The sequence below is a fragment of the Ornithorhynchus anatinus genome, chromosome 15, assembly GCF_004115215.2.
Source record: "Ornithorhynchus anatinus isolate Pmale09 chromosome 15, mOrnAna1.pri.v4, whole genome shotgun sequence".
Classification (NCBI taxonomy): domain Eukaryota; kingdom Metazoa; phylum Chordata; class Mammalia; order Monotremata; family Ornithorhynchidae; genus Ornithorhynchus; species Ornithorhynchus anatinus.
In genome coordinates this window covers 12,076,001-12,086,205 of record NC_041742.1, presented here as the reverse complement: position 1 = coordinate 12,086,205, position 10,205 = coordinate 12,076,001, and positions in this window count along the sequence as shown.

Genomic DNA, 10,205 nt, shown 5'->3' with positions numbered 1-10,205 from the left:
TCTGTCCCTCCCAGCTAGAATGCAAGCTCCTTGATGGTTGGGGTCATGCCTACAAAATCTAATGTGCTCACCCAAGTGCTTAGTGCTTTTCACACAGTCAATAGTATTAGGATCTAAGTCTCTTAACAGCAGAGATCCTTTAAAACCACTCTAATAGAAACTCCCAAATGCTTAATATGGTGCTCTGCACATATGAAATACTAATTCCGTACCCTTACATTATAAGCTTTTTGTGGGCAGGGATTGCATCTCCCAACTCTATTGTACTTGCCCAACAACGTAATCAAGAATTTAGCACATACGGTGGGCATTCAGTCAAATATGATCAGTTGGTTGACTCACATAGCTTAGTGCAATATCCTGAGCACTTGGAAGAGTACAGAAGAAGTATCTCCTTTCCTCACGGGTCTTAAAATTTAAAAGGAAAGAATTTGTAAACTGATTTGCAAATTGCGGGAACACAAACTTGAATAAATAGGAACAGGTAGTAGGGTAAATATATCAGGATAAACAAATGTTGGAATATACAAAAATGGCTAAATGTATCTGAGTACTTAGGACTGTATTCTGCACAGAGTAGGTGTCCAATAAATGTTATTGTCTGAAAGTTTAATTTAGCTCATGAGTATTTTCTTTTAGTATGCACTGTATCACTTTACACTTCCTCTATATTTCTTAAGGGCTTATGTCAGCATTCAATTAGTACTTTTGATGGAGATAAAGAGCAGGAGGGCCAGAGGAGTGATGATGATGATGGAGGGGAGTGGAGCCAAGGAATAGCATGTAAGAAAGTTGCTCATTCTTGGCACTAGCCTGAGGAGGGGTTTCAAAAAAAGGCTTCCCTTGAGGAGCCACACAGTCACACGAATGAGACACTGCCTCAGTGTTTGGTAGCCACATATCCAAATTTTTAAAAATCTGAATTTTGCATTTCTTCTCTCCTTCTCCATCCCTACGCTGATCCTCAGGAACGTCAATATCCACATTGAGTTTCCTGACAACCTTCCCTTGGCCTGCCTCCTCTCACTCCTCAGCTCCAGCGACCTCCAGCTCCACTCCACCTCACCTATTCATCAGCCTGAACACACTCTCCATTTAATCATCTCTAGTTATCACACAATCCCTAACCTTGCTAACTCTGAAATGTCACTTGCCAACCACAACCTCCTCTCCCGAATTCCCTCCCACACATCCACTCCCCACAAATCTTACATCTTCCTATACAAAGAAGTCCAATTTCTTGACTCCCTCCAAAGTGCCAACATAATCATGCTCCATTTGGTCTCTATACCCACCTACTCTCCCTTGACAAACAAATCAGTGTGCACCAACAACTTAAACATAACTTGTCCTAAACAGGAACCGCTCATATTCCCACTCAAACCCTGTCTTCCATAAAACATACTCATAACTGAGACTACATCACTATCTTCTCTGCCTGAATACCAGTAAACATGGCATTATCCTCGACTCATCTTTCTCACTCAACCCACGTTTGGTGTGTCACTAAATCCTGTTGCTTTTACAGTCAAAACATCTCTAAAATCTACCCCTTTCTCTTCATCCAAACTGTTACTAAGCTGATCCAAGCATTTATCATATTCTTGCATTGACTATTCATTCAGTAGTATTTATTGAGTGTTTACTATTTGCAGAGCACTGTTCTAAGCACTTGGAATGTACAATGCGGCAACAGATAGAGACAATCCCTGACCAATAACGGACTCACAGTCTAAACTGGGGAGACAGACAGCAAAGCAAAACAGAACATAACAAAACAAGACATCATCATCAATATAAATAGAATCAAGGAGATACACACCTCATTAACAAAATAAATAGGGTAATAAATAATATATACAAATGAGCACAGTGCTGAGGGGAGGGAAAGTAGGATGAGCAGAGGGTGGGGGGGAGGGGAGGAGAGGAGGAGCAGAGGGAAAGGGGAGCTCAGACTGGGTAGGCCTCCTGGAGGAGATGAACTCTCAGTAGGGCTTTGAAGAGGGAAGAGTTAGTTTGGCAGATGTGAGGTGGGATGGTATTCCAGGACAGCATAGGATGTGGGCCAAGGGTCGACGGCGGGACAGGTGTGAACAGGGGACGGTGAGGAGGTGAGCAGCAGAGGAGCAGAGCATACGGGGTGGGCGGTAGAAAGAGAGAAGGGAAGTGAGGTACGAGGGGGCAAGGTGATGGAAAGCTTTGAAGCCAAGAGTGAGGAGTTTTTGTTTTGTGCGAATGTAGATAGGCAACCACTGGAGGTTTTTGAGGAGGGGAGTGACATACCCAGAGTATTTCTGTAGAAAGATGAGCCAAGCAGCAGAATGAATAGACTGGATTGGGGAGAGAGAGGAGGAAGGGAGATCAGAGAGGAGGGTGACACAATAATCCAATCGGGATATTATGAGAGCTAATACCAGCAAGATAGCCGTTTGGATGGAGAGGAAAGGGTGGATCCTGGAGATATTGTGAAGGTGAGACCAGGAGGTGTTGGCGACAGATTGGATGTGTGGGGTGAATGAGAGCCTACTTCCTCTTATATGACCTTCCTGCTTCCCGTCTCTCCACACGTCAGGCCTTACTTCAGTTCTCAACTTCTTACAACTCAAAACTTATACGAGCTGCTCTACCACCTCCACCTGAAGCTGAGGTCAGCCTCTTAGCACCTGACCTTCTCCTTTAAGACCCAAAATCTCTCTTCCTCCTACTTTTCCTCAATAATCTTCCACTACAGGGCAGCCCACACACTTTACTCCTGTAATGCCAGTGTTCTTCAATTTTGACTTTCTCACCCTGACTTTTTTCCCACTTCATCCCTCTGGCTTGGAACTCTTTTCCTCTTCATATCCAACAGACTACTCTCCCCACATTCCAAACCAAACTAAAATCACAGTTGATCCCAGAGACCTCCCCTGACTATACCCTCACGGGCTTGGGAATCAGAAGGATCTGGGTTCTAATCCAGATTCCATCACTTATCTGCTGTGTGATCTTGGGCAAGTCACTTAGCTTCTCTGTGCATCAGTTTCCTTATCTTTAGAATGGGGATATAGACTGTGGGCCCCATGAGAGACAGGAACTGTGTCCAAAATGATTAAATTGTATCTACCCCAGTGCGTAGAACAGGGCTTGATACATCATAATACTTAATACCATCATCAACATTAACATTATTATTACCCTGCCTTCTAAGTCATCTGGGTCTGTACCCTTGAACACTTCATTTTCACCCTATGTAAATAACCTCCTGCCACTTATTTTAATTTTTTTTCTCCCCTTCTAGTCTGTAAGGTCCTTGTTGGCAGGGATCATGCCTACCAACTCTATTGAACTGTCCTCTCACTCTCTTAAGCACAGTGCTCTGCACATACTACGAGCAAAATAAATATCACTGGTATGCCGACTGATGTAAGAGGATTGGAAATATGAACCTAGGAAGCAGCATCATGGAAGACACAAACTTGGGTCCTGGTAAAGCTCTAGGTGGGAGCTGGGTTGTCCTCTCGATTGCTGAATATGACCCTGAGACTGCCACATCTTTCCATGGACATCTCTGATGGTCAATTAGCAGTGGGTAATTAAGGGAAGAGATCCGGGCTCATCGTCTCCCAGCTCTGGGGGCAACAAGGAGGGGGAAGCTGAACATTTCCAGAGATGTCCCAGAGAGTACCAGAGTGGATTAATGCTCAGGGAGTCACACACACACACACACACACACACACACACACACACACACACATCACTCCCTGAGGGAAGGGAGAGGAGAGGAAAGCAAATGATAAATGCTGCCTCAACTGTGTCCTGCCAGAGTCTGACTGCCCACGAGCTGCCCTCCCAGCTAGCAGGACCATACGATAAGGGGTGAGTAGGATAAGGCAGTCTCTCTGTCAGTGTGATTCATGCTTCCCATAGGAACTCCGCAGCTTTGGACTGGAGCTCCGGAGAAGCAGCCAGGGCTGGTACCCTTGAAGAAACTTCTCCCAGGGTCCCCACTTTCCCATTTCCAGAACTTTTGGAGCAGAAGCCACTCAGTATTAGACTGGATGCTCTCCTGGCCAAGGTCTGGGTAAAAAATCAGTTTTAATCTCGATACGTAGAAGGCAAAATGTTGCCATACGGATGGGCATTACAAGTTCAGAAGAGCTCCCGATTAATCTTCAGATGTCAGTTGGCTGGGAGGACTGGGGCCAGGACAGGTGGCTACAAAGCGCTTATCTCCCTGTGCCCCATGGTTCCCCCTCATCTGCAGTTGTGCTTTTCCACATAGCAGGGATGCGGTGACCATGGACTGGGAGAACATGGTCTTTGTCCCCTCAGAACCTGGTACTTGTCCCCTCTCAGACACACTCCAGGGCACCCCTGACTGAGCATTGATTCCAGCTCCCATTGAAACAGAAGAGGTGTGTTTGGGGGAGATATGTCAGGGTTGCAGAGATCTTCTCTTCAGCCTGGGAGGCTACATTGAAGGTGGAGGCAGCAGAGAACAATCACTCATCCTATCCAACTGGATTACTGCATCAACCTCCTTTCTGACCTCGCAACCTCCTGTCTCTCCCCATTTCAATTCATACTTCACTCTGCTGCCCCGATTATCCTTCTACAGAAACGTTCAGGGCATGTCACCCCCCCCTTCAAAAATCTCCAGTGGTTGTCTATCAACCTGTGGATCAAACAAAAATTCCTCACTATTGGCTTCAGAGCTCTCCATCCCCTTGCCCCTTCTTAGCTCTCCTCCTTTCTCTCCTACATCCCAGCCCTCACATTCCACTCCTCTGGTGCTAACCTTCTCACAGTGCTTCAATCTTGCCTGTCTTATTGCCGACCCCTGGCTCACGTCCTACCTTTGGCCTGGAACACCATCCCTCCTGAAATCCACCAAACAATCACTTTCCTCCTTAAAAGTCCTACTGAAGGTTCACTTCCTCCAAGAGGCCTTCCCAGACTAAGTCACCTCTTCCTCAGTTCTCCCTTCCTTCTGTGTCACCTCAACTCACTCCTTCTGCTCTTCTTCCCTCTCCCCACTGCACAGCACTTATGTATATAAGCAGATATCTATAATTCTATTCATTTATACCGATGGCTGTTTATTTGTTTTGATATCTGTCTCCCCTCCCTCTAGATTGTGAACCTGTTGTGGGCAGGGATTGCCTCTCTTTACTGCTGTATTGTACTTTCCAAGCATTTAGTACAGTGCTCTGCACATGGTAATTGCTCAATAAATATGATTAAATGAATGAATGAATGAACAAAGCAATAAACCCCAATGTGCTGTCTGGATTCCTGTGTTTCCACCTGTCTCTCCTATCTGAGCACCAGCCTCTCACTCCATCATCCTTTCATGCTCCAAACTTCTCCACTCTGCCCTCCATCACTTGTCTATTCCTTCCCTGGAGAAGCAGCCATGTGTAATGGATAAAGTCCTGGCTTAGGAGTCAAAGGTTCATGAGTTCTGATCCTGACTCTGCCACTTCTCTGCTCTGCGACATTGAGCAAGTGACTTTAATGTCTGGGTCTCAGTTACCTTAACTGTACCATGGGGATTGAGACAGTGAGCCCTACGTGGGACAGGGACCATACCCAACCCAATTTGCTCATATCCATCCCAGTGCTTAATATAGTGCCTGATACATAGTAGGAGCTTATCAAATATCAAAGGTATTATTATTGTTATTATTATTATAATTCCCTCACTGTTATTCTTAAGTAACAGAATCAGATGAGCCCATCTCCCTTCGCCAAACATCCCAGTGACTGTGATAATCCCATATCTCAGACCTGTGCCTTTCACTTAGAGTGCTGTGCAGGGAGGGGAGAGTCTAGCAGGGGCATCCTCACCATTCATTCATTCATTCATTCATTCAATAGTATTTATTGAGCGCTTACTATGTGCAGAGCACTGTACTAAGCGCTTGGGATGAACAAGTTGGCAACAGATAGAGACAGTCCCTGCCGTTTGACAGGCTTACAGTCTAATCGGGGGAGATGGACAGACAAGAACGATGGCAATAAATAGAGTCAAGGGGAAGAACATCTCGTAAAAACAATGACAACTAAATAGAATCAAGGTGATGTACAATTCATTAACAAAATAAATAGGGCAATGGAAATATATACAATTGAGCGGACGAGTACAGTGCTGTGGGGATGGGAAGGGAGAGGTGGAGGAGCAGAGGGAAAAGGGGAAAATGAGGCTTTAGCTGCGGAGAGGTAAAGGGGGGGTGGCAGAAGGGAGTAGAGGGAGAAGAGGAGCTCAGTCTGGGAAGGCCTCTTGGAGGAGGTGAGTTTTAAGTAGGGTTTTGAAGAGGGGAAGAGAATCAGTTTGGTGGAGGTGAGGAGGGAGGGCGTTCCGGGACCGCGGGAGGACGTGGCCCGGGGGTCGACGGCGGGATAGGCGAGACCGAAGGACGGCGAGGAGGTGGGCGGCGGAGGAGCGGAGCGTGCGGGGTGGGTGGTAGAAAGAGAGAAGGGAGGAGAGGTAGGAATGGGCAAGGTGATGTAGAGCCTCGAAGCCTAGAGTGAGGAGTTTTTGTTTGGAGCGGGGGTTCATAGGCAACCACTGGAGTTGTTTAAGAAGGGGAGTGACATGCCCAGATCGTTTCTGCAGGAAGATGACCCGGGCAGCGGAGTGAAGAATAGACTGGAGCAGGGCGAGAGAGAAGGAAAGGAGGTCAGAGAGAAGGCCGACACAGTAGTCTAGCCGGGATATAACGAGAGCCTGTAGCAGTAAGGTAGCCGTTTGGGTGGAGAGGAAAGGACGGATCTTGGCGATATTGTAAAGGTGAAACCGGCAGGTCTTGGTAACGGATAGGATGTGTGGGGTGAACGAGAGAGACGAGTCAAGGATGACACCGAGATTGCGGGCCTGAGAGACCCGCAAAGGGTCACCAAAGGGGTAGTGCAGTGGAGGAAGGGTCTTTCCTCAGCATAAAAGTCACCTTGTCCTCACTTCCCACTCTCGATGATCAGGTCTCCGCTCTCAACTCCACCCTCTCTACTCATCTCAACTCTCTTGCCCCCCTTTCTCTCCGCCACTCTCGCTCCACTAACCCACAGCCCTGGATCACCTCCTCTGTCTGCCTCCTACACTCCTATGCTCGAGCTGCCAAGCGCTGCTGGCGAAAGTCCAAGCACCAAGCCGACCTCATACATTTCAAATTTATCCTTTCCTGCCTTAATTCTGCCCTCTCCTCCGCCAGGCAAAACTTCTTCTCCTCCCTCATCGACACCCAGGCCTGTCACCCCCGCCAATTGTTCCGGACCTTTAACTCTCTCCTTGGGCCCCCTGTTACTCCTCCTCCCCCATCTCTCACCCCAATGATCTGGCCTCCTACTTCATCACAAAAATCAACACAATCAGGTCTGAGCTCCCCAAAGTCACCTCTCCCCCTCCCCTCCCCCCGACCAACCCTCTCCCCGATTTTCCCATCCTTCCCTGCAGTATCCTCAGAGGAGATCTCTTCCCGCCTCACAAGTGCCACCCCCTCCACCTGCGCCTCGGACCCCATTCCCGCTCACCTTATAGAAACCATCGCCCCTGCCCTCCTCCCTTCCTTAACTTCTATTTTTAACCACTCAATCTCCAATGGCTCCTTCCCCTCTGCCTTCAAACATGCCCACGTCTCCCTCATCCTAAAAAAACCCGCTCTCAACCCCACTTCCCCTTCCAGTTGTCACCCTATCTCCCTCCTACCCTTCCTTTCCAAAATCCTAGAACGAATCGTCTACATTCGCTGCTTAGAATTCCTTAATTCCCATTCTCTCCTGGACCCCCTCCAATCTGGCTTCCGTCCCCTCCACTCTACCGAGACTGCTCTCTCTAAGGTCACCCATGACCTCCTTCTGGCCAAATCCAATGGCTCCTACTCCATTCTAATCCTCCTTGACCTCTCAGCTGCCTTTGACACTGTCGACCTTCCCCTCTTTCTTCACCTTATGTCACCTTGGCTTCACGGACTCTGTCCTCTCCTGGTTCTCCTCTTATCTCTCTGACCGGTCATTGTTGGTCTCCTTCGCAGGTGCCTCCTCTACCTCCCATCCTTTAACTGTTGGAGTTCCTCAAGGGTCAGTTCTTGGCCCTCTTGTGTTCTCCATTTACACTCACTCCCTTGGTGAACTCATTCGCTCTCACGGCTTCGACTACCATCTCTGCGCAGATGACACGCAGATCTACATCTCTGCCCCGTCTTCTCCCCCTCCCTTCAGGTTCGCATCTCCTCTTGCCTCCAGGATGTCTCCACCTGGATGTCGGCCCGCCATCTAAAACTCAACATGAGCAAGACTGAGCTCCTCATCTTCCCTCCCAAGCCCGGTCCTCTCCCTGACTTCCCTATCACCGTGGATGGCACGACCATCCTTCCCGTCTCTCAGGCCCGCAATCTCGGTGTCATCTTTGACTCGTCTCTCTCGTTCACCCCACCCATCCTATACGTTACCAAGACCTGCCGGTCTCACCTTTACAATATCACCAAGATCCGCCTTTCCTCTCCCCCCAAATGGCTACCTTATTGCTACGGGCTCTTGTTATATCCCGGCTAGACTACTGTGTCAGCTTTCTCTCTGATTTCCCTTCCTCCTCTCTCGCCCCGTTCCAGTCTATTCTTCACTCCGCTGCCCGGCTCATCTTCCTGCAGAAACGATCTGGGCATGTCACTCCCCTTCTTAAACACCTCCAGTGGTTGCCTACCGACCTCTGCTCCAAACAGAAGCTCCTCATTCTAGGCTTCAAGGCTCTCCATCACCTTGCCCTTCCTACCTGTCCTCCCTTCTCTCTTTCTACTGCCCACCCTGCACACTCCGCTCCTCTGCCACCCACCTCCTCACCGTCCCTCGGTCTCGCCTATCCCGCCATCGACCCCTGAGCCACGTCCTCCCGCGGTCCTGGAATGCCCTCCCTCCTCACCTCAGACAATCTAATTCTCTTCCCCTCTTCAAATCCCTACTTAAAACTCATCTCCTCCAAGAGGCCTTCCCAGACTGAGCTCCCCCCTTTTTCCCTCTGCTCCCTCTACCCCCCCTTCACCTCTCCGCAGCTAAACCCTCTTCTCCCCCCTTTCCCTCTCCTCCTCCCCCCTCCCGTCCCACCTCCTCAGCACTGTACTCGTCCTCTGGACTGTATATATCTTTATTACCCTATTTATTTTGTTTATTTTGCTTAATGAGATGTACATCACCCTGATTCTATTTAGTTGCCATTGTTTTTATGAGATGTTCTTCCCCTTGACTCTATTTATTGACATTGTTCTTGTCTGCCTGTCTCCCCCGATTAGACTGTAAGCCCGTCAAATGGCAGGGACTGTATCTGTTGCCGACTTGTACATTCCAATCACTTAGTACAGTGCTCTGCACATAGTAAGCGCTCAATAAATACTATTGAATGAATGAATGAATGAATGAATGAATCCTGTACCTACTCTTTAGTGTTTAGCACATAGCATTTAACACATAACAAAATGACTTTTTTTTCATCTCTGTGACCTCCACGGTTGTGGCAGCCACCGCCGTGCCCTCGCTCATTTGGTAAATTGCGACAGGAATCCAGGTTTTCTGACTACCAGTCCAGTACTCTTTCCATTAGACCACCCTGCTTCTTTACTGACTCTATTGGACTCTCCCAAGTGCTCAATAAATCCAGCTGATTGATCGCATTCCAAAGCTTGGTGGTGCTCTTTCGTTCCCTATGGCTTGTACCTCACTACCCCCTTGTGGCAGAAAAGGGTATTGCCTAGGACACTGTAATATGCAGCTGGTCCCCATCACCATCTCCATGGAAACACCCAGGAGCGTGAGGGGGAAGGTAATAATAGTAATAATGTTGGTATTTTTTAAGTGCTTACTATGTGCCAAGCACTATTCTAAGCCCTGGGGTAGATACAAGATAATCAGGTTGTCCCACGTAGGGCTTGCACTCTTCATCCCCATTTTACAGATGAGGTAACTGAGGCACAGAGAAGTGAAGTGACTTGCCCAAGGTCACGGCTGACAAATAGCGGATCCGGAATTAGAACCCCTGACCTTTGACTCCCAAGCCCGGGCTCTTTCCACTGAGCCACGCTAGATTCCCCCCCCGCCCCCAACTCCATATGCCCAGAGGTTGGGTAGGGAAAATAACCTCACTGCAGCGCCGAGATCCTCTCCGGGCTCCAAACCTGGATTCCAATCCCAGCTCCGCCACATGTCTGTTGTGTGACCTTGGGCCAGTCACTTAACTT